The sequence below is a fragment of the Pleurodeles waltl genome, chromosome 3_1 (genome assembly GCF_031143425.1).
Source record: "Pleurodeles waltl isolate 20211129_DDA chromosome 3_1, aPleWal1.hap1.20221129, whole genome shotgun sequence".
Lineage (NCBI taxonomy): Eukaryota > Metazoa > Chordata > Amphibia > Caudata > Salamandridae > Pleurodeles > Pleurodeles waltl.
Window position 1 is genome coordinate 1,778,441,576 of NC_090440.1, and position 25,441 is coordinate 1,778,467,016.

Here is a 25,441-nt window from a genome sequence, read left to right on the forward strand (position 1 = left end):
GTCCGCTCTGTTGATGGCCTCTGAGCAACTTAGGTGCCTCACAGAGGAAGGTGACACAGCTGCACTGATTATGTTAGATCTCAGTGCGGCGTTTGACATGGTGTCTCATGGCATCTTGTTGGAACAACTGTAGTCAGTGGGCATCAGTGGAGTGACACTGAAGTGTATAGCTTCATACCTCTCCAGTCGCACTTTCTGTGTGATGCAGAAACCATACACCTTGCAAACCTTCCTGCTAAAACAAGGTGTACCTCAGGGCACTAGCCTGAGTCCCACACTCTTCAATCTCTGTATGCGCTCTTTAGCCGCAGTGATTGAGCTGTGGGGCGTCAGAGTAGTGTCTTATGCTGATGACACCTAACTGATTATCAATCTGTCCCAGAACCAGAGTTCCTCGGCGGAGCGCTTTAGGTCTTGCCTGACCAGCCTTGTTTCCTGGGTGGAAAAAGGTGCCTCAAGCTGAATGCCGGTAAAACAGAGGTGATTGTGGTTGGCAAACAACCTTCGATCTGGTCCACAGTACGGTAACCAGACAGTATGGGATCAGTACCAACCTCTAAGCAAGTAATAAAGAATCTTGGAATCTAGTTTGACTTTCATGTCAACTTTGACAAACAAATATCAGTATTAGCTGATACCTGTTTTAGCATCCTAAAGATGATATGGAAAATCTTCTACCTCTTGCCCTGCGATACTAGGAAAACAGCTCTCCAGTCCCTCATTACATCAAGGTTGAACTACTGTAATGTTCTCAATCTAGGGGCCTCTAGGAGCAGGCTCCTTAGACTACAGATAGTACAAAATGCTGTGGCACGTCTGATACTTAATCTTCCCAAAGTTGCCTCTATTGGACAGGCACTCTTTTCTCTTCATTGGCTTCTTATAAGGAAAAGAGTGGCCTTCAAAACCTTGCGTCTTTTTCACCACTTTTTTCAGGGCAAAGGCCCCAGCTATCTGCTCTCGATGGGATCCTGGTATTGCCCCCTTTCAGCCTTAGATCTTCAACTATGGCCTTTGCGTCCATCCCCATAACTAATAGAGCACATCTAGGTGGTTGCTCTTTCAGATATCTTGCCCTCAAACTGTGGAACACCTTGCCACATGATTTGAGGGTGACTGGGCAAGAACCTATGTTTAGAAAGAAAAAAACTGAAAACCTGGCTTTTCCGGGGAACATTAGATTAACAGTTCCCCCTCCTTCTTTCTCTTTTTGTTTTTTTTTCTGATAAAAGGATCCTAACGCGGGGACACTCCTGTTGGAGTAAATGAGAACTCTTAAAACCCCCTTTATTCATTCATTCATAAATGCTGACGACCGCAGGGCTGGTTCCCGTATTAACCCAATCCTTATTTACTCAGAGGATACAGTACTTTTATCCAGGACGGCAATTGTTCTCCAGTGACTGATATCTATTTTTTTTTTTTTTATGTAGAGCAGCGATCTAAAATTGAATTTAACTAAAACCTACACCATGATAGCGGGAAAAGACTGAAACAGGGGAAAAGGCATTTTGTGAAGGGTCAAAAGATAGATGGGGCTAAAACCTTTTGTTATTTGGGTATTGTTTTCTCTCAGAAAAATGATTGGTCATCTCATATAGAAACAGCCAGGCTAAAATGTATAAGGACCACTGCTGCTGTACTTAGTTTTGCCAAGAAATTAGGGAGCAAACCCTTAAGAGAAATTACTAAATTGTTTTGGAACAAATGTCTCCCAGCTGCCCTATATCGTTCCCCAGAATGGGTAGGAAAAAGGGTAAACCCTTACAGCTGCAAGAAAATGCCTTTTTAGATAGACTACTGGCTGTACCAAAGGCGATTCCAACCTTCATTTTACACAAAGAACTGGGTATGGAGTACATGGAGGACTCTATTGATTTTAATGCAATAACGAAAGGGCATAGAATTTGGTCAAAACAAGGTACCAAGTTTACTAGGGAAATCACTATGAATTGTCTGGATCTGAATTATTGTGGTAAAATACCATGACTTTAGGATATAAAATTGCTGCTATTAGAATTGGGGGTAAGTTTTAACACATTAAAACCACATAGTATTTTGCAATACTGCAAAAGATAAATAAAATCGGCCTTGATGGGAATAAGGGAGGCCAATAGAGAATCACAGAAAAAAATTAAACCCAGAGTAGATAGATACTCCTGGGCATTAACCCAACAGGGGGTTCAAGGATACCTGATTAATGTGGTAAATATCTGTGATATATTTCTGTTACCCAGAGTGCATTTAGGGCTAGGTGTATCAAGCGTTTTTGCATTCGCAAACGGTGCGAATGGCGGTTTGCGAGTGCAAAAATGCCTTTCAGTATGTATGAAAGGCATTCACTGTGCAATTTTAAGGAATCGCTAAAATAGCGATTCCTTAAAATTGCGAGCCCGTTTAGAAAATCGCAAATTGTGATTCTCTAAATAAGAAATCGCAAATAAGGAATCCTTATTTGCGATTTCTAAACCACATGTATCAAGCTTTTCCTTAATGCGAATTGGGCATTAAGGAATTGCTATTACCACCAAGTTGAACTTGGTGGTAAGCATGTGCAAATTTTAAAAATGCATTTTTAAAATTGACATGTAACGCACACATGCCCCTTTGGCATATGTGTGCCTTACATGTCCTTAAAAAAAATTATTGGGGTGCAGCAGAGGGGGCCTTATGCCCCCAGCACCCTGAGTTTTGCATTTCACAAATTTGCGAATTCCAGTTAGGAATTTGCAATTTGGGAAATGCTAAAAATTCGCAAATATGGGCCCACAGGCCCATAGGCGTGAATGGGGCCGGTATCGCAATTTGCGATTCGGTAATAGCATTTGCGATTTTTAAGAAATCGCTATTACCGAATCGCAAATATGATACATACCATTTTGCGATTCAGAAATTGCGATTTCTTAAAAATCGCTATTAGAGAATCGCAATATGGTTTGTTGATACATCTAGCCCTTAGAGTGGATTCACCATTCGGTGGCCTTTCCAAAAATGCACTCATGGCTTCCGAACCCTCCAAAGTGCTCGTGTGATGGACAGTCAAGTCAGACGACCTTCCACTTTTTACTGTTCCGCAAATTCTATAGCGATAGCAGATCCTCCACGTTGCATCTCCTTTTCTGGTCTCAGGTTCTCGTACATCATCGGGAGGCTCTTGTTTTCTTAAAAAGCTTGTCACACATATATATATGTTGTGCTATCCTTGAATTTATTAAGAAGGCCCTCTGCATACACAAATCACTAACTTAGTTAAATAGCTTGCGTTATGAAGAAATCTCTGAGACCTGAGAATTTTAATTTTTGCCCTTTGTAATGTTCTGGCTGTTTCATGGACACTAGCATAATAGTTCCTGGTATGTACTGATTTGCACAACCATTTATCCGTTTTACTGTCTGTTTTCCTTTTTAAAAGTGTAAATATTTGTTTTTTCAATATTTTATTGTACTGCATATTGGTACCTTTTTAACTATCTGAAGGTATTTATGTAATTACCGACCTTTTCCTCTTGTTATTTTGCGGATTCGAATATAAATCCGAATAAAGATAATTTTGACTTTGACTCCCTCTTTCACAGATTCTGTTCTCGCTGGCATACCTTGCTGCCTCCATGCTCATGTTATCCCTTCATAATCTGCCTCTGTTCGCCTCTGTCTTTATCCACTTGTTCTGCTTCTTCTTTTCTCTGCTTCCTGCAGACACCCTCCCATTCCTAGCAACCCTTTTGCTTGGTATCCCTTTCTTCCCCATACTCTTTCTCTCTGTTGCTCCATTTTTTCTCCCTCCGCATATTCACTGTGCAGCATCTTCTGTTTATTTATTTAACTCCTTTTCCCAACGGCCAATATACAATTTCTCCTTAGTATATTCCCCAGTTGGACTCATTGTGTGTATATGTGCACGCGCACACATGCCCTTCTGTGTGTCTTACACATCACATGTTCAATTCCTGGTGGGGTCCACTAAGCAAGTTATCCTTCAGATGCTGATTGGATAACTGCAAAGCTAAGACAGTGCCTCCTTTCAGGATTAGCTAATACAGCGACCGGGGTCGGACGTTTGAGGCATTCAGTTTCATTCTTTATAACCATGCTGGGCTACTCCCCTGCATCTTGTCCATTAAATACTTTAGGGGCATTGCATTTTGGGAGGCTCTTCCAAATGCATGATGTGCTTGTGTGCGATTTAGTTCTCCTGATTCCTCCAGGAATATGTTACTTTCACTCCAAACCTCTACACTAGTTGCTGTAGCAACTCCCCAGTTCAGCCACACTCTCTTTAGAAGGGCCTAATATATGCCTAGTCCCAGCCTTGAATAGGATGGTCTGCTGAAGCATCACAGTTATCACTTTAAGTCGAATTTCAAATGGCAATAACCTTCCATTCATAATTTGGTCATGCAACCCATGGAAATTCCATGTCAGGCATTTATTCAGAGCTTTAACCAGCAAACAATTGTAATCAAATGCATTCACAGATTGAGGGAGTCTGATTCGGGTTTGCAGCGGTGTGTGGTTGCAGGGTGAGTATGTCACTTTCGAAAACTGGTATATGTTTTGGTTGATGCGACTGCAAAGCTCAGTGAAATTAGCTGATTATATCAAGTCATGTTGGTTTAATTATTAGCCAATTAATTTCATTGTTGAGATGTATTGTCTGTTGTAAGACTAAGAGCCTGATTTAAAACTCGGCAGAAAGGCGACAGATATCCCGTCCGCCGAAGTCTCAACCCCATCATGTCCTATAGGATTTAGATTTTTGCAAACAGGATATCCGTCACTGTTGTGACAGAGTAACCCGGCCGCCGAGTTCTAAATCTGCCCTAAGCTTCTAATGAGTCTGTTGACCCCTTTGTGTGCATAGCATTATATGGGTAAGTGCGACTTGTGTGATTAACTCTTGTTTGTAATGCATTTCCTCAACAAAGTGCCTGGTGATGCACGCATTATTAAGGGCACATCCCTTGCCAGGCTCCATATCCAAAAGACACAAATGGGTATATGAGTCAAGACTCCCAAACAACCTCCATTTGCACCTCTGATTTGTACCTCCATTTTTGCAACTCAAGAAGGGTGTCAAAATCTAACTTCACAATCCTTACATCGTCATAAGTTGTTTTGTTTCCCCTCTTCCACTTCACCCAGCTGTGATATAGTTTTTCTTAATTTTAACGCATTTATTGTCTTGAGGTTTCATTGATAAAGTGCCTTCATATTTGTATTTCTTCACATTGGCTATGCATCTAGTGGTCCACTGCCATCTGAGTCTAGGTTTATTGTTGATAAATGCACCTGATAAAATTAAATTAAATAAGAGTATCTCCTTCATTATTGACACAGCTCTAAACACACAACCTAGTAACTCGGTTTGTTGTCAATAAGCAAATCATGCGAACACATTACATGTTTAGAAGCAGGGCACCATTTTTCCGAGTGGACATCCTGGAGTTTGAATTACACTTGATGTAGATCCGCGAACAACAGGATACACTGGTGATACTGCAAGGTCGCAACACTCCCAGAGGCACTTCGTAGCCATTTGCAACTTCATTGGGGTCATTTGGAAGTCATGACACTCACACACAAATCCACATAATGTGGCATCACAAATTAGAACGCTCCCAGAACTCTTGGGGTCAGCAGAATATTGTACATGACAGGGATACAGTGCATTTATATCAACAGTTTAATTATTTTAAATGCACATTCAATATTTTGTGGTACCACGTTGTTCATGTTTAGAATACCTGCTTGTATAATTTGTAACCATTATATATAAAATATATATATTACATTTTTATAGAGTTTTGTAAAATTGCATTACTAATTTTTCAATAATTTAATTTTAATAAAGTGCCTATGTTTTATACACATTAGTTTGATTGCCATTTCAATATGCCTTCAGTGCGTGTAATAATGCTGTCTTCCAGGAGGTATTTTGAGATTCCGGCCTAACTTTGAACATATAATTAGACAGAGAAACTCAAATGCTTCTTTGGCAGGCAGCTTGGTAAATCAGACCCACTGGATTCGTGCAGCATTGGCCGACCAAAGAATTTGGCAGGGATGACCAAATTACGCAGTAGGGAAAGGCAAATTATGCAGCACATTTTGTTTCTATTTTGTCATTTTAACATACGTTTGTAGAAAAGCGTTCCAAATCTTACCCAACATAAAACGTTTTCTTAAGGAAAGAAAATTATACACTTTCACCAGACCCTATTGAGATTATGTTCACCAACAAATACTGATATTTGCTTTGTATGGCAGCATAGCAACACCATTTTATGAACCCTGTCCCTGAAATAAAATAGTTTGTCTAAAACATAAAAGCTTCTAAAGCAGGAGATAAGCATAGGTATCATAAGATATATGGCTACTTTATTCTGTGTATGCCAGTTTTGTTTTAGAACGGGCCTTCCATTTTAGTTTCACTCTGTGGACCTCTGGAAGTCCATCTTTCCATTAGGAAACACAGAAGTAGAACAGTATTTGACATTACATATGTATAAATTCAGGGCCTCAATAGGAAGCACTGTGAGACTCGAAGACGTTCTGAAGGTATGTAATAAATCAGACAAGACTTCAAAAAGAGAAGTAATATAAGTGAACTGAGGCCCTCTTAAAATGACTACTGTTCTGGGAACAACAGTGCCTTCGGTGTAACATGGATTTGCATGACCAAAAAAGATGTACATCTTGACGAGTAGGAAGTATAGTTATTTCCACCGGGCTTGAATTACATTTAAATATCAAGGTTTGTTGCAAGGGCAGACATAGGCCATCCCCAGTCCATGAACTCGGGACATAAATGTTATTTGGAATTAGTGTCCCCTAATTATTAGCAGTTTGCCATGAATACAGAAACCAACCGAAAGGTCACCTGTTAACCATAGCAAAATGTCTGCCACCGCACTGCATCACGTACTGCAGATGTTTTTTTAGTAACTATTGATCAGTGTGAACTAGAAATAGATTTTTTGTTGAAGTTTGAAAAATATGCAGCACAAGGTATACCTTTCAGGAAGTGTGGAAAATCAATATTTATATGTGGGGAAACACAGCAGCCGCATAATCTTCCAGTGGATGCAATTTTCGTATATGAGTATGTTTTATTTTTCGCTAGCTATACAAGATTTGATCATTAAATGTTTTGGAACCGATCATTGAGGACTGGAGGTGTAGAAGACAACTCTTGGGTGTAGTGCCTGCCTAGTGGAAGACAGAGTGATAATATTAATGACATTGCGACTGATACATCCGTAGAAAGTAGAATTTAGAGATTAATACTAACACAGTAGTATTAGGACCGCCATGCATTAGCTGTTCCTGGAAAAAAAACGTATTCTACGCTTCTTGTTTAAGCAGGGTTTTCTAACTCTACGTATAACGCCCCTGCTGCTGCCAATGTTACAAGTTCAATAAAACATTGATGTCTTTTGGATACAGTACTGCTTACGATAGTTGGACAAGTCAATCACTAAATGTTAGACAGAAGCTGACAAAGTGTACTTCCCTTGGGGTTTGACCGAATTAAAGTTTGTTTTCCATTAACTCCCCTTTATGTACAGAAGGCTGTGTGCCCCTTCATATGCAATTTTGTGAATACAAATGTTCACTTCTGTTTGATAAGCACTGAGATCAATAGGAGAAAGTACATTTGAGTTGAGTAGCCTTTGTAACAGGCACGACGTAGAGGGTGCCTATTCTTCACAGCGGTCGCAGACACCTGGCAGTAGTCCATGTGTGGCTATAATTCTTCCTTATGCCAGGTAGACTAGAAAAATCATTTTCATCTAGGCATTGTCATAATTCTTGAAACGTGTGGCTTCCTAATGTATACGTGAGCAAATGTGTGGAACAACTTGTACTGGTAACATGTCTGTCAATAAATCATTTGTATGATAAATGCTATTTGACCTACACTTTTCACAGAAGATGTCTGCAAAGTCTTTCAATAACATGGTGGATTTCCCTCTTCCGTATTTCCGTATTTGTTCAAAGTACAATTGTAAGGTTGCCTTGGACACAAATAACTATATAGGGATGAGATGGCAAGGAGGAAAGAACAGGGTCAGGTTGTTCCGGGTCCAAGGGACTTCTTGACACTTTCTGGATGGCACCTCTTAGTGGATAGTGGTGAATTAGACTTGTCACTTTAAAGTTCTTCCTTTGACTAGGACTTCTCCTGGATGCTGCTTACCGTTGCTTTCTGCGTGGTTTCTTGCAGTGTGTGGTGCTGGATTAGGATTGGCTCTTTATTATACTTCCTCTGGGTGGTACTTTTAGTGGGTAGGTGTAGGAAATTGGGTTACTGGTTGAGGGGGCGAAACCTTACTGTAGTACCAATCACAATTCTTGTGGGGGTGAAAGACAAGAAAAATAGGCTTAACTTAGAGGCAGTGTGTAAAGTATTTATGCAGTACACAAACAGTAATAAAGTGAAAACACTACACAATAAGAAGCCCACACCAATTTAGAAAACAAAAATCCAAGAAGTAGAATCAGAGACATGCAATTTTTAAGTAGAAATAGTGCTGAAATAACAAAGCACCAACTGTGGTTTTCTGATCGCGCTGGACTAGGACAAAGTAACAAGTTCAGGCTGACTGTGATGGAACGTAGACATGATCTAGGGACCATGGTAGGCCCACTAAACAAAATACCTTAAATCCTAGTTGTGGAGCTTTGCAAGATCCCGAGTTGAGGATGGGTCCTACAGTGGCAGTTCCAATGAGCTGCGGGCTGCAATGTGAGGTCCTGTGTCAAGGATGTGTCAAGTAGCGGCAATTCTGGGGAGCTGGAGAGCTGAAATACAAATTCCTGTGTGGAGGATGCATTGTGCAGCACCGATTCCAATGAGTTGTTGGGCTGCAATGTGAGGTCCTACGTAGAGGAGGCATCCCACAGTGGTGGTTTCAGAGAGCTGTGGGGTCCTGTATCAGGGAAGCTTTACGAAGCAGCAGTTCTGGGGCAAAGCTTTGAGGAGATGCGTTGCGCTGCATTGGTTCTGCCCAAAAGATCACAGCTGGGCTGGCAGAGCATCTTCAGGCCCAATTCCAGGAGTCCAGGACTGAGGTAGAACCTCTTAGGGGACAGGACTTACAGCAGGCAGAGTCCAGTTGCAGGGTTCAAGATGGTTCTGTCCCTGAGCCTCTGATCAGGAGGCCAATCGATTAGCTGTTGGAGTCGCTCTTGTGGTCCTGGGTTCAAAATGCAGGTCTAGTTCATCTCAATCAGGCAGCAGGGCGGGACAGCAGTCCCTCTTTTGAGTCTTCCACAGGTGCAGAGGTGAGGGTCCACTATTTATTCTTAGTGCTAGCTTAGAAGCAGAAGAAGTTTCTAGAGGGTTCTACCCTTAAAGGTGTTTGGAATTTTCTGCCTCCCTGCCCTGACCCTAGCTTGTCTTGGGGCCAAAAAGACTAGTGTGAAATCCTTTGTGAGTGTGCTGAGGCAGAGTCTTTGTCATGGGCAAGTGTGTTAGGTGACCGCTCCGCCTCCCCCTATCAAGTCATTGATGGACCATCCTGCAAATACTTATTCCCCCTTTGTCTCACTGACTGGGAGCAGGACACAGAGACTGACTGCCAGCTACACAGTGACTCAGGATGCAGGATGCAGGCACCAAATGGTTGAGACAACAACATGCCAACTTTCTAAAAGTAGCATTTTCAGAATTGTGACAAATTAAATTACCATCAAATGGGGTTTAAAATTACAATTCTTTAGAGACCAAATTCAACATTTCTACCTTCTCCCAATTGAACGTTATCTCTTATTACGTGTAATAAGGTTACCCAATGGTATCCTATGGAAGAGGTAGGCCTTGCAACATTGAAAAGCAAATGAAATAGTTTTTCATTACCAGGACCTGTAAAGTACAAGTCCAACTTTTCAAATACACTGTACCCTGCCCTGTAGGTTGTTAGGGCCCACCCTAGGGGTGACTTGTATATATTAAAAAGGAAGTTTTAGGCATGGCAAAAGGTTTATTTTCCAGGTGCGAGTTTAAACCTGCACATACTGGCTGCAGTGGCAGACCGAGACATGTTTAAAATTTCTACTTAAGTGGGTGGCACAATAAGTTTTGCAGGCCCACTTGTAGCATTTAATGTACAGGCCCTGAGTACAGATAGTCCCACTTTACTAGGGATTCACAAGTAAATCAAATGTGCCAGTTGGGTGAAAACCAACATAGTCATGTTTTGGGGAGAGAGTGCAAGCTCATTAGCAGTGTTACAGTGTGCAGACTCCTAAGGCCAGCAAAAATGAAGTCCGCAAAAACGGAAGGATTGAAGGCATAGTCCGCAAACACCGAAGGATTGAAGGCATAAATTTGAGGGAAAAACCGCACTAAGGATGTCAGGTCCAACACAGTAGGACTTCCTGTGGTCAGGATTTCATAAGAGAGGAGCTTCCTGGTTAGCTTCTTTTAATGGGTGGTGCTCTTTATAGTTATTTCTGTTGACGGGTGGGAAAACAAAGCTTCCTCAATATGCCTTCCACACAACCAGGGTGAATGTGGCACTCTGCAGCGACTGCAACACTGGACTAGTGAATTCCCTGCACCATGCTGTGCACAGTAGAATATAACATTCATAATCCTTCCTTTGGGCAGAACTTCTTGTGGGCAGAACATCTTCTTGTTTCCTGCAGAGTTTGTTTAAGTGAATTAAGCCAGTTCATGGTCACAGTGTGAATAGGATTTACTGGGCTCCAAGAGTAAGAAATGCATATGTTTATATCTGATGCCTTGGGGCTACTATGCAACCCATAAAAGTGAGCACCAAGTTCTCCCCTTTTGCACGTGACTCTCTGGGTAGCACTGTGAGTAGGACAAGGTTTACTCAGCGGGGTATGTGGGTTACAGATTCAAAATGCAGTAGCCTACAAAGTAACTCTTAATAAATAAATGTGTCTAGCCAGTGCTTTATCTTGAATAAGAAAAGTACCTAATTCCCCTCATGACACAACACTCCACAGATAAATCTGCTACGACATCAGGAACATACTAGTAACTACAATAGACTGGTAATAATTCAGTGTGCTTTGAGTGATTTGGCTTCTGCAAATGGCTGTTACCTTATTGATGATCCTGAGTTCTGTTATACCAATTGTGCCCTTATTGTTATTGGGGAGGCTAACCAGCAGATCGGTATGTTCAAATTGAAAATCTCAAAGAACCATGGACCTCAGCAGAACAATTTACCCTGACTGCCTTGCAGAGGACTCACTACAAAGGGGATGTGCCACTTCTATAGCTGTCTGATAGCAGCTTCCTCACCCACCTAGCCCTACCTTCTTCTAATCACATCTGTGGTCTCACAGACGAATTGCGGTTGGGCACCAAGCAGTTCCAGTCCCCTGCAGCAGTGATCACAGGCCCAAACAATCTCCCTTACCCCCAGATGCCCAAACAAGATGACAGCCTACCCCCCAAACGTAATTTGAAAAGCAGAGCACCACCGCAAACAAGTCAGGCCACATGGGAGCCTGACCAGGGGTTAAAGTTGTCCATGGAACCCCTTGCTTGAGAATCCTTCACCATGGCACATTTAACCTATGCACTGTTTTGGGACTAGAGGGGAAACCACTGGCTGTGTTTTCAATCTTTTCAGCATGTCGTACTTTAGAGAGGGGTACAGGCAGGTTGCAGGTAGGTATAGGCAGCTTCAGTCTGCACCAACAACCCTACCAAACTGTCCTAGACAAAGGATGAGGGCAGAAACAATTTTGAGGCCAGCTGGAGGCAACCAGAAATGCAAACACACACGCAGCATGCAGGGGCTCACCAGAGGTCTTTGCGGTGCAGGTATCACTAGTTGAACTTGTTCAGTCCTTCTTCTGGTCAGATCCTTGTCTTCTAGGCACCTGGGCTAGGCTCTCCATATCACAGTCTCCCTATGCAGAAACACCTCCAGTGCTTCTCTCTCATCAGCAAAGGCAGAATCCTCTGCTATGGGCAGAACCTCAGCGCTTCGGACAGGAATCATTGATGTTGCCTCACCCTGCTGGCAATCTGTCTGACAGAGACAGGGGCCATGGTTCACAGAAGCTTCCCCAACACCCTGCAGCGTGTTGCCTGTACACCAGTCAGTGGGAGGTCCAGGATCAATGTCTTCGGCTTTAAGCCTCATGTTTATGTTATGTCTGCAGACAGGGTTTACTTATCTCACAGACACTTTCTTCGTATAGTTTCAGATGTGTTCTTCCTCCTTTGTCTTATTCTTTCAAAAGTCTGAATCGGTCTGTCTGCTTAATTCCATGGAGGGGACATTCATGAAAAATTAGAGTATCCCTAGTCCCAGCTTTGCCAGTAGTTGTCCTTGCCCAGAAAAGATTTATTTTCATTTTTAGTGACCCCCACCACCTCTAATAGTGGTATGCTTCATCAGGGGGTCCACCCCAGCCCCTAGGAGCCAGGGTGGGCTCAACCGACTTGCGGAACCTCTTACAAAGATCCCACGGGGGGTCTAAAGATAAATATACCTTACTGTTCACAAAGGTGTCCCTTTATTCAGTGACAATAGGTTTGGGACAATCCTGCCCCAAAAGATGCTGACTTGGGGTTGTCTCTTTATTATCTTTCCTGTGGGTGGGAAGTCCAGTGGGAAGGATTTCATATGAACAAGACTTCTTGTGAGTGTGGATTGCTGTGGCTAGGGCTTTTTATTGCTTCCTACTTGGTTGTTTATAGTGAGTGGTGCTGGTTTGGCTCTTTATAGAACTTTCTTTGGGTGGGTGTTCCTTTTTGTGGCGCTTCCTATGGAAAGGGGTTCCCTTTCCCTTATGCTTACTTGCTTCCAGTGAGTAGTGCTGATTGGCTCTGTACAGTTCTTTGTATTGGCCCAGATTACTTGTGAGCAGTTACTCGTGTGGAACATTTTTGGTAGGGATTTCCTGTTATCTCCTCCTTTGTTGCTTGTCTTAAGAGGTGCTGGCATGGGCCTGTTTCATCATAGTTCTTCTGTGTGTGGGACTTCATATTGCTTCCTGCTTGACTCTTTCTAGTAAATGGTGCTGGTTTACCTCTTCATAGTTCATTCACTGGGCAGCACTTCTTATGAGTGGGACTTCCTGTGATTAGAATGTCCTGTTACTTCTTATGTGTTTGCTTCAAGTATTGGGTTTTATTGTGATTGTGTTTACATGGTGCCTTTTACTCTTGATGAGTAAAGCAGGGGCCTCCAACGAGTTATGAGCTACTAGTAGCTCTCGAGCTACCCATAAGTAGCTCTCCTGTGTGTAGCCCAGTCTAAAAAAACTGAAAAGTTTATATTTAAAACAAACATTTAAACTTGGCTGATGTGGTCTGTATTAAAATTTAAATAATATTTGTAGCTCTGGATGATTTTCACCAACATAAGTAGCTTTTACTACAGAAAAGGTTGGAGACTCCTGCAAGCATGTTTGCAGGTGAGTAGCCCACTGTGTGGGCAGTTCATTGACAGAAACGTGTGCGCCTGTCGTGGGTTATGTCAGCGGCACATTCAGGAGGAAGTACATGAATGTAGTGTGGCCTTTGTGGGAAGGGTTTTGGTGTTGTGCGTGTAAGGCAGGGGCTGTATGCTCAATTGGTGTTGCTGAGAGACGTGACAGCATTTATGCATAGAGTTGAGCAAAGGGAAGTGAAAGATAGCTATACATGTGGTTGTGCCTTCCATCTGTAGGGTTGTTTATTCCAGCTTCGAATGTGTGTGTGATCCTGAGGAGTTCTGGGTCTTTCAACCTTTAAATAATATTAAGCACCACTGGCTCCTTGCTGTGGCATTATCTTGGGAAAAAACATGTTTTCCTTGAATTTCTGGTCTGAATGTTTCTTGCCATTGCCTGGAGAGAATTATAAAGCCCTCCTGTTTGAAAATAGAATGTTTCTTTGACACATTAGTTATGGTGTTGACGTGGCACTCTGTAGTCCTTCCACTTTGTGGGATTTCCTATTGGTGGGACATAGAGCTGCTAGCTGCTTGATTTTTATTTATTTTTTTCTAGTTTATCTCATTATAGTCCTTCCTCGTGGTGGAACGTTGTATGGACTGAGCGTCCCTTTATTTTCTGCTTAGTTGCTTCTAATTAGTGGTGCTTGATACCCTTTCCTGAGGGTGGGACCTCCTGTTACTTAATGCTTAGGTCAGTGGTACTGGCTTACATTTTCATTGTTTGTTCCTTCACATAGGCATAACTTTGTGTTGCTTCCTCCTATCTTGCTTCTAAGGAGTGATGCTCTCTTTACATTAGTTCTGTGTAGTCCTCCAGGAAGATGGCATTTCCTGGGGATAGGAATATGGTTTGTTCATTGGTTGTGGATTGCATTTATCAAGGTACTTTTCTTTGTTTATGTATTTGTGTGACAGATGTACATATGCACTAGTCTGCAGATTGTTCCAGTGCCAGACAGAGCTGGAGCACTTGTCATCTTTGGACTATAGGAGCTTTGCTGAGCTGAAGGGAGTCCATTGGAGTTTAGTATCCGAGAGACCAGAGAAGTGGTGAAGGCAAGAAGCAGCTGTGTTGCTGCAGGTAACCCCAATAGAAGTCTTCCTCTAGGTAACCCCTGAGGGGGGCTCATTTTTGTAAGTTATCCAGTGCCTCTCAAGTGCATCTTGGAAGATATCCTAGGTTGCTGAGACCACAAATTGGCTTCCATAAACCAAGTCCCTTTTTACTCAGTAGAATTTGTGTTTGATGACAGGTGGATCCTTCAGGAGAACTGCAAGGATTTGAGTATTTGAGAAGCACTGAGATAACAGAGATGTATCCCCTTTTAGTTTCCTGAGATCCTGTGTTAGATAAGAATGGTATATTCTACCTGGAGTTTCTAAAGAGTTTAGGTAGACATATGATCAGCCACATTGGTGAGAGAGTGTGACCCTATCTGCTGTCCCTCACCATTGAGTACCAATATAATTAGATGATACTGATTTGTTTTTTTTCTGAGGATCACTGACATCTGTAAAAGTAACATCAGTATGGGTCCTTGAAAAGGAACAGTGAAGAGAACAGACAGCTGCGTAGGGATGGAGAAAAGCAAGTGGTCTTTGTAGATAGCCTCTAGACATTTGCTGGATTTGTTTAGACAAACGTAGTTTAGGGTTGTAGTTACAATGAATGAGAATCACCTGATGGGGAAAGTAAATCGGGGTAAGCCAGATTTCTGTAAAGAAAATGATTTAAATGTCATACCAAAGATTACTGTGACAGGTTGGGGTGGAGTTAGATACTGTAGAGTGATGGTTTAAAACATGAGATTTAGAGAAGACAAAAGAGGGGGAAAGGTAACATTCACTGTCTTTGATACAGCCCTTCCATCAGTAATGCAAAAGTTCATCATCTTCTACCATAAACTTCTGTATTACAAATTAATCGTAAATACTCGAGCTCCACAGCAGGGGTATCATGGGATCTTGTGGAATATTACACTTCTCGTTCCACTGAGACTCTGCACCCAAACTAAACTTGACTAAAGGAGGCTGACAGAGTAAGGTGGAATTGAGCTAAATACTGCAGTCAGTTTTCCTGTACACCTGGGGGACTGCAGATTACCTAAGAAAAATAATAACACTTATTAATTCATATGTTTTAATGGACTTAGATTCAAACACACAAGTGTTATTCACATACACCTTAGTGTTATCTGAACTTTTTTGGCTGTCTGCACTATGTTACAATATATTTTCCTTTCAGCAAAATACTCTATTTGGGGGGAAAAAAAACATTCATTCAGAGAAAAGAAAAACAAATTAAACTGTAACCATAGTATGTTTTCTAGTACCACCTTCTTGCAACCATCGCCCCTTTCTTGGAAGAATAATTACGAAGTCCAATAGAAATAATTGTGGAAGTTGCTAGACACTCCAAATAAACAGAGATGAGGGAATTATACTCAGATCCAGATTGCAGTCGCTTGAAACAAATAAATGCAAGAGTGTAAATTGAGTGTAAAGTGTTTTGAAATCAAAGGATATGTTTTCCCAATGCAGAAAAGCAAACAAATAATTCAAAGGTATTTTCCTGTTCAAAGTAACTGGAATATATTGGGAAGTGTTGTGTTCAAGTCCCCAAGAGCATTTAAACGTGAATCTTAACTGCACCACTTGAAGACCAGATCTCAGTTGAAACAGAATTCCAATACAGTGCTTGCTCATGCGCACGTGTTCACAGCTGCAACTCCTTTGACTCTGATGTGTCTTTGTTCTCAGAATGCAATTCCTTAACTGGTGTTTGAGAACTAATCTTCAGCGGAAAAGTGTTATAAAGGAAGTTATCCTAAACACCAAGTGAGTCTTAATTTCTGACAATCTGCTTGTGTTTTCCCAGTTTACAAGACTGAACAGGATAGAACAGATCATCTTGAGTAAATGCAGCGTTCTGGCTCTTTTTGCCAGGGCGTTTAGACTCCTAACATGAAGGGAGATACATTTAAAATCTCGAACGGTAATCATCTAGTGTGGTTAATACACTTTCAATGTGTGTTTCTGCCTTCAATATAATAACCATGTTGTGTGGAACCCATGGAATCTAACTCAACTAAACCAAACTTAGAACGTAATGCCAGTGTTTAGAATAAAGTGTTTTAGAACCCCCTTACCCTATTTGAAAACATCTGATCTCTTGCACCTCTGAACTCCACCCTCTCCCCCCCCCTACTCCCCTTCAGGACCCCGCCCACTCCTCATCCTCACAGTTGTTATGAGGGCATCTTGTGAGACCTTTAGGATTTGTATCCCCTGCTATCCAACCAGCTTGCTGCCTCACTTCTAGCTCTTGGCAGACCTAGGCTTTACACCTTCCGGCCGCATCCTCTTTGGTCTTTTCTCACTGCTTCAGTTAAACGTCACCTCAAAAGTCAGGATACTTTGGTTTGCTCTCATTTTTTTTGCTGGATCTTTGGACATTATATTTGTTTGAATTGTGTTTCTTGAGTCTGAGCTGGTTTGAGTTCCAAGATGAGCAACTGGACGTCTTCCTCCAGAGTTTTCAAGTGGTGTACCTTTCTAAAGGTAATTCGAAAAGTATGATCCCATCGAAATTAAGTGTTGTTGTCTCTAAAAAAAAAAAAAAAAAAAAGTTGCAGATCTGCTTAAAGACTGTATGCTTCTATAGAGTAACTGATGAGAGGCATTTGGTTCCTTTAAATTGACAATTCTTAAGAGTTTCTGGCAGTGTACGGTATTGTCCCTTTCAGCTGTAAATGATGTATGCTAGTGAGGATGCCGGGTGCTCGACCCTTAGGCCAGCCACCTTCCATTGTACCATGGGCTCTGTGAAGTTCAACCTCCATTTTTTTTCATTCTTCTAATAAAGCAAATCTTTAAAAATTATTTGCACATAGGTCTCGATGTCGGATCCTTCTGCTTCTCGAGGTACTCACCTTTTAAGCACTTTGTTACTTTGAGAAGTGTTCTCGAGGTCCTCAAGTTTTTCCTGCAATAGGATAATCTTGTCATGCACCATCATAACTTCATGTCTCGAGGATTCTTGTTCTTATGATCTACTGGTTACAGTATCCTCAAGATGAGCAACCCTATTTCCAAGAGAGTGGGTGTGTTGCTTAATTTCTTTCACGTTTACATTAATTTCCATTCTTGGGAAGACAAGTCATCTTTCAGGCTTTGGGGACTCTGCTCCATGAAATCTTCTGTTACAGTCGACTGGTCTCCATTTAGTGGATTGTAGTTCAAAGACTAATAGCTACTCCAGGGTGGGGATCTGTTGAATGTAGTTTGTGGGTACCTCTTTTATTACTGGTGGACCTGGTGAACTTATTCCTAACTGAGTGTCTTATTTTTGACGCTTTTCGCTGTTGCCATTAACTTGTAGTCAATCGCAGGCTACCCAAGGGTATGATCTAACGAGATCTGACCCACTCTGATGACTTTGGCAACATACCAAATAGTGTTGCAAACTACTTTTGTCAGCAGGAAAACTACTTTTACCAGCAGGCAAATTACTTTTGTCAGCAGGCATTGCAGACAGGCTACAACCCAATCTGGGAACTTGAGGTCCATTTTTAACTCTGAGCTTGGCCCCATGGAGTTTGTGGACCATTTCCAAAGACATTTATTATCTTGAAGATTGTTTGCGGGGTCTATACTAGTGACTACTAAAAGTAGCTATCCTCTGGGCAGTTGCTCCAAGTACTAATGTAATCGAGGGAAATATACCATATACCCTCTTATCTGCTTTACTTGTGTTTCTAATGGCCGCATCTTAGTCTCTCTCTATTAGACCCTGGCTACTCTTTCAGCTGGCTGTTTTTCAACCCCCCCCCCCAACTGCCTTGTTTTAGTCTAGTTTTAAAGGACCTCATCGGGGGACCCCAGTATATCTGAATCTTTTTGGGGGGCCTCTGGGCCTCTAATTTCTCCCCCATGATACATCTTTTGGATCCAAGTTTTCCCTCATGTTGAATTCTTGGCTTATGGTATGCTGAGAGAGAGACCCCCTGGTGGCAGTCCACCTCTAACACTTGAATCTCACAACAGAGGGGACGTCTTACCCCTCTGCTGGATAATTGAGGATGTCCTCTTTCCCTTCCCGCTCGGCTCGCATCCAGTCTGATCTAAGGCTCCACTTCACAGCTCACCCCTCATATTTATGCCACGCCAGCAAATCACACACCTTCTGCCATTTTGCTGTGGGTCATCAATGCTGGAGGTAGGTACCCGGTTTTGGCACTTTCTCCATTTCCAAGGGCCCTTCACAGGCCCCATCTTATCTCTCTGCTTCTGCACCACTATTAAAAAGAGAGGGTGAGGGAGGAGTGCTGAGCCAGACGGCAGCTGTGCTTTGCTCACACCCTTTGTTGTTCATTGGCGAGTGCCCCCATTTGCAGGTATCTGGCGCAGTTGTTTCAGTTCCTTGCAGTAAAGTATACCTCCTTTCATTTGTGGCCTCAGCAGCATGGACTGCAGCTGGGGCTCCCTCTGCTCTTCTGTGCCTAAAACCAGCGTCCTGTTGCTCTTTTGCCACGCTTTCAGGTAGGAATGTGTTTTGACTGAGCCTCCACCCATTCACTGAAGGTTGAACACACTTCTGATCTCTTCATTTCTGTTGGGCTGGTCAGCGTGTCTCTCAGACTTTCAGCAACACTAGGTGGTGGCCACGCTGGATTTGCTGCAAACTCTCCTCGAAATGTTAATGCTGAAATTCTTTTACCAGGCTGGGTCGGGTACAACTTTAAACATTTCCCACAAGCTGTGCTGGCTTTTAGGTTCCTGGATGGGCAACAGGGCCTTTGATGGAGGCTGGGTTCATGGCTGAGAGTTGGCAGGCTGGGAAGAATGGCACAGAAACTGTCTTACTCCAGGTTCGCCCTGGCCTTGTCCCACGCCTGCCAGTTCTTTATGTAGGTTGGGCACAGCGTGCAGGCATGTGTACTTAAAAATAGGAGGCTACCTTATGGCTGACTTGCTGTTAACACTTTTTGTACAAAATACATAGGTTGCAAATGAATGGATTAACAGGGAGAGTTCTACATCCTGTCAGAATGTGCAACTTAGTCACCCTGCTGAAGATGCCTATGATTCTTTTTATGGTGCATTTTATGACACTCTGTTACATTTGTGAGGAAGGCATTACCAAGAACTCATCTATGGTGTATAAAAGAAAGAAAAGTTTCTAACAAGCTTCTCGTCAGAGCGTTGCAGAATGCTATGTTCAATCAGACCTGGAGCTGTTGTGCCGACGAGGCTGCTTCACGGTTTCTGCGCTTGTGGTGGCCCATGGGTTGCCGGTAGTGTGGAGTGTGGGCAGCAGCAGAGTTTCTGATGGCTATATTGCTGGCAAATGTGTGCTTATTTCAGCTGGAATGAATATCATCACTTTCAAAGAGGAACGGAGCTAAGCCTTATATAATGCCCTTCCAAGCTGGTGATCAGTCCATTGGATGTTACTGGAGAATCCCAATCCAAGATGTTGCAGATTTGACTTCCTGTGAGATCAGTTCCTGTTTCAAGTATACATAATACAGCACTTAAAAGGGCACGATGTGTTACAAAGCATTACATTCCCTGATTTATTTTGTCATGCTCAGTACCTATTTGCTTTTCATATTCTCTTTGTGTATTATTCATTGGCCCTACTGCTCTGCTTGTCTCTTTTCTCTTTCCTGATGATTTTAGGAGTTTGGCACCTCAATATTCTCGCCAATTCTATCTTCAATCAAGATTTACTAAGATTTCCAAGGGTGGTGTTTTCCAATTTGTAGATTTTTTCTTTCATGCTGCGACCTTTAGCAGAGATCTTTGTCACCTCTCACGTATACTACTCTGTGCAAGGTCCCACTGCGGCTACTGGAAGGAGTCACCCTTTCCTCTGGCAATTAAGGAGGGCCCTGAACAGACCATTTCAGTGTCCAGTCCTTGACATAGCACATTAGTGATAGGCAAAGTCAATCAGCTCTGTGGATGCACCAGAGAACAAATTATAAACATAAAACTTGCAAAGTTTTAATGTATGTCTGAGAAATTAGAATGCCCGGGAATCCAAATATGTGCTCTGCAGCTCAAATGCCTTCCTCCATTACTGGGATAGAGAATGGTCCCCTGCATTCACTCTGGAGAGTGTGTGTCCTCATCTGATGTTCCCTATAGCAAGCTATAGTGCTTTTGTGCCCCCCACCTCAGCACACATGACCATGCTTGCGGGGTGAGGTTAGAGTGTAACTTAAAGTGGGGTTCAGTAGCTGGTGGGGCACACCATGTTCACCCTTCTTTAAAGAGTGACTGCTGTCATCTCAGAAGGCTATAATTGGCTGTCAGTAGTGGAAGAAATGTGATGATAGTTTCAGGACAGGTCTTCTTACCTATTAACTGCTTGGGAGAGTAGTGCCAGGTTTTCAGTCTCCAAGCAGTGAACCCAATGAGTATCCTCATCCTCCTCTAGTCTCCAAGCTGACAGGAGACTGAACTACTACCAGAAAAAGCAACCCAATGGAAATGGGGTTAAGGAGGAAAGAGATAAAAAAAATGTTCTCAGGTACAAGTGCGATCGCATCATCTCTTTCACACAAAGCACAACTTCCAATCAGTGGGATGCAGGTCTTCACACAAAAATGAGGTACAGCAGGTTACTAAACACCAGCATTTTAGGTGGCACGTTAATCAAGCGTTTTTAATTCAGTTTACCTGCCGACTAATGCTGTAAATACCAACATCCTTTACAGCGCCCATGGAAACGTGCGAGTCCAGCAGTGACTGCAAGAGATAGTAAACATAGCAAAATGAGCCACGACTCCAAACACAAAAACTAGGGTTCCAGGTAAGGTACAAGAAGCTGGGGATGTGGGTACTGAGGAACTGAGAGGGAGAACAAAACAAAGGTGAATGGCTTGGAGGCTGGGTGTGAACTGTATGCAACCTGAATGCAACTACACAAAATGTTGCCAGGCAAGGTAAAAATGGTGAGTTGGCCTTTTGTGCTCAGCTACAAAGTACCCTGCAATTGTATCATCCAACCCAAAGTTGATTTTACTATGTAGAGGTTAGCAGTCTAGGTTCTAAAGAATGCAGTAACCTTCCATATTCCAGTATTCTAAACCCTCCAGTCTCTCACCTCAAAGGTGTATCAATACCTATTTGTGATGTTATACGAAATTACTCAAGTGCGTGGTTTTTGCACCAGACTCAAGTACACAATTTCTCACAAGTGGCCTTAAGGCATCTCCTGTGTTTTAAAATATGTCTGCCCAGTCTCCTTCAGCTGGATCCTTCACCAACCCATATGGTACATTGATGTCTCTTGTATGAACTTGTTCACATGAATGGGAGAAGCAGGCTAGGTGTGAGTTGTGCATATGACCATGACCACACCGGCTTCCATATTGTATGTTATAGAACACAAGTGATTCCTTATATGGAGTGTCAGAGAGAGCCCAGACAGCAGATGTGAATTGGAGGACCAGCTTAGAGAGTGTTTTAAGAGAGGTCACAGTGGGTCCCTTTGTTCTCTAGAAGGGCTAAACCCCACCGATTAACAGGAAGCAGATTGGGTCAGCCCATTTATGTTGTGTGCCCTTATTTTGAATTTATCCTGAAAGGAGACTCTAAGCTTCACTCCAGCTTCCTGCTCATGCTCTTGTCAAAGACCATAGATGGACCAGTCTTAATGGAAATAGGAAAAGTACAGAACTGCCTAGGACCAGTCACAGAACTGAGTTGATGGAATCCACAAAGTCTGCCTCTAAGCCGAGCATGATGATGGGTAAGAAAATTCTAGTGTGTAAGAATTTCATGACCAGAAGCCTGTGGTTCCATATTAATGGAGATCTGGAGAATGCTTAGAGTGCCAGGTTTGGAGTGGCGACCTCCCACTCTTCTTTCCAGTTTTGGGCCAGTAACGTAGAGAAATTTGGTTGAATCCACTTTAAGGGGCTGCCAGGACCCTACTTCAAGCACAGAGCTGTTTAGGAGGGGCACTAGAGGTGCCTTTACATGAGGAAGACATTGCTGTGAAGGTGAGAGGCTGGGAAGGAGCCCAGGCGAGATGCTTCCACACCATCGCTGTGGCATGGGGAAGAGACATGCACCACTATGCAATGGGTGAGATTCGAGGTCCCTGAGGTGTCCCCAACACAGGCATCTGCACTGTCCCTTGAACCAGAAGGTGCCAGATGGAACTCAACACAGCAAATTCAGAAGCCAACTGTGTAGCACCAAGAAACATCCAGGTGCTGCAGGAAGCTGGCTGCCATTGTGGTTGAAGTAGAACTGGAAATATTGCATGTGCCCTGAAGAGACTGCACAAACATGAGAACATCACTGCTGCTACCCACAGTGAGTACTTAACTTGTTTGTGTTATGGCTTGTGACTGGGCCCATGAAGGAACCCAAGCCGCTAGACCACCAGGACCTCGCACACTTTGACTCAGATGCAGCCCCCTCTTCACTGGTACTGGCACTGCTGCTACTGAACGGATTGACAGGTACCAGCACTTTCAACAAAAGGGAACATCAACAGCGCTTGACGGGACCTGCTGCTTGAACACCACCAGAGGAGCATGTCACTGCTGACAGCAACACCAGCAGGCATCTTTTGCTCACTGTGAACTGCACAAACTGTTCCAGGTAGAACACTGAACCCAGAGGAAGGCGTGAAAGATGATCTAATGGGATTACTGAGTAAGCTACAAGAGCTTCCCCTAAAGCCATGGAGACTCCCATTCGTAGGGCAGGAGCAAATGCATTTTACCATCATAAACTGTCCCTGAGGATACAGTGGTAGCTGCTCCTATTAGTACCCATAAGACAATGCCCTCTGTTGAGTATCCTCAGTATTTCTAGTGGTCTGAATAGTAATAAAATAGTTTTCTTTTTTGCAAACCAAAGTACTGGCTAGACAGTAATTTCTTGACTACTGTTGAGAGTCAAACACTAAATGGGTGTACTTAGTGATCTGTTTTGGGTCCAACTGTAGGGTTAAGACCCAGGACACAACTGGTAAATTGCACAGATTCACGCAAACTGAGTCCAGTAACCCCTGGTTTACCTGCGACTCCTGTAAAAGCCCCAACATTCACCAATGTATAGCTGGTGCTTCACATTAGTTGGATATGTGAATAGGTAATGTGTGCTGTCATATGCTACAATTGGAGTTGCTAGTTTCCATTATTTGGGGTGTAATATGTTGCCTCTATTTTGTAAGGCCAGACTGCGAATTTCAATAATACAACCAACCCTTCTAGCTTGGCCGTGACCTGCATCCACACAGCTAAATATTGGATAGCTGCCATCTTGAGCTTGGCAATAGCGCTGCATATGTAATAGAATGTGGTATTGTACCACGCCATAGAAAATCGCAGATATGCAGTTAGTTAGTTATCAGAATACCTGTGTAAACCTGGTAAAGATAATAAATATATTTGCAGCAACCATGTCAGCATTATTCGCGCTGTCAGGAAACCCACTGTCGGCGATTCCTGTTATCTTCGACAATAGCTGTAATCACAGAGGACTAGCAAATGTTGTTTCATTTGAATTTAACATGAATTACCTCATGAGCATCAAATAACTAACTCAACATGTCAATGCATTTGTTCTGTTTCCTTCTCCCCTTCAGCGTTCGTCTGATTCTGCAGCTGATTTTTGTTTATCTGCGTTTTCTTTTTCCATAAAGCAAACGTCAGCATGTACCATGTAGTAGTGACGACATTAAGCACGATCTATTGTTTTACACCCGAGAGTCCTTAGCCGTCGTTAAGATTTTTAAAGTTACGTATCTTACCTGTTACCATAGACCGAACCTCGTACATGAGTATAAATACCTACTGTCCCCTGCACTCTGTCAATGCTTTCATTTTCTGTAATAAGAATAAAGGCCGTTTGTAATTTTCACGCCAGAAATCCGCAGTGCCCATGTACCTGACAGATTATTTAAATACTGACCAGCTGAGTGCTCATAAGAGAGGAAAGGAAACCAAACATTTCTTAAAAATTCAGTTCCTTTGTATTCTGTGTGCTTTGATGGGGCAGGGGGTGGGGCGGTTGGTTATATTGTTCTCCACAAAAATCGTCCCCCGAGTGCTGTAGATAGTAACGCAGCATCTCAGCAGTAATTACACGGTTGCCTTTTCCCCTTCCCGGCTGGTATGATCGGTGGCACTTTAACACTGAAGGGCGCGGGGCTCGCTGCGGATTGGCGGGCTGTGTTTATTATCTGTAAAGATCCATTGTAGGCGAGAGGCAGTGCATGGGGCTGCTGGGCGGCGATTGGCTGACACTCCTCCCCCTCTCTGCTCAGCACACTCCAGACGTCAGAGCGTGGCCTGTGCTGAATTCTAAAGCAGCCCCGTTTCCATCCATTCATGAAACCGTTGTGACGTCAGCAGAGTCCCTGGGCTCAGTGGGCTGCAGGATTGTGGGGGTGGAATTTCCTCGTTCATTCCCGGAACCCTCAAATGTCTCCTTTGCACCTTTCGTTTTGCAGTCTTGCTTTGTGACTGGAAAAAACAGGAGCATGTGTAGGAATTCCTCAGCCTGGTGAGTTCGCATATTCCCATATCTTTGTTTTATTTGAAGATGTGCTGGGGGAGGGGCAGGAGGTGTGTAGTGTTCGTGCTGAGCGTTGAAGGACGGATGGCGCGTGCATCTGTGCGGGAGGGATTACTGGACCATAAACTGATGCAGAGAAGAGGAAAAGGCAACCTTTGTTTTTAGGAAGAAAAGGCGCAGCACATGTGCAGCTTACATGGTAGCGTTTCACCCTTTTTTGTGCTTGTGAGCATTACAGAACGCATTTATTTACTGTACAGTGTAATGTCTACATGTTACGTAAACCCGATTCTCTTTATAAAACAATGGGTCCCGTTATGCGAGAAACCTAAAGGGGGTGCAAGAAGGACCTGGTTCTTCGATATCTTAAATGGTTTTGATGCACAGTAAATATGGAACAGATGGGGTGCAGGTTAATGAGCGCAGGGGTACTCCTTGTCTGGGCACGAACATGT

At 42.9% G+C, this 25,441-nt stretch overlaps 1 protein-coding gene across 2 annotated transcripts in view; it reads left to right on the forward strand.

Annotated features, from left to right (window-relative positions):
• MAP3K13 (mitogen-activated protein kinase kinase kinase 13) overlaps positions 1-25,441 on the forward strand; it is a 305,117-nt gene that overhangs the window by 75,146 nt on the left and 204,530 nt on the right. Inside the window, exon 1 of one of the 2 annotated variants that reach the window (XM_069225804.1) lies at positions 24,734-24,974. The exons of the other annotated variant lie outside the window; for it this stretch is intronic. The gene's annotated coding sequence lies outside the window, so the exon portion shown is untranslated. Of the gene's footprint in view, positions 1-24,733; positions 24,975-25,441 lie in introns of those variants that run through there. 2 annotated transcript variants of the gene reach the window in all.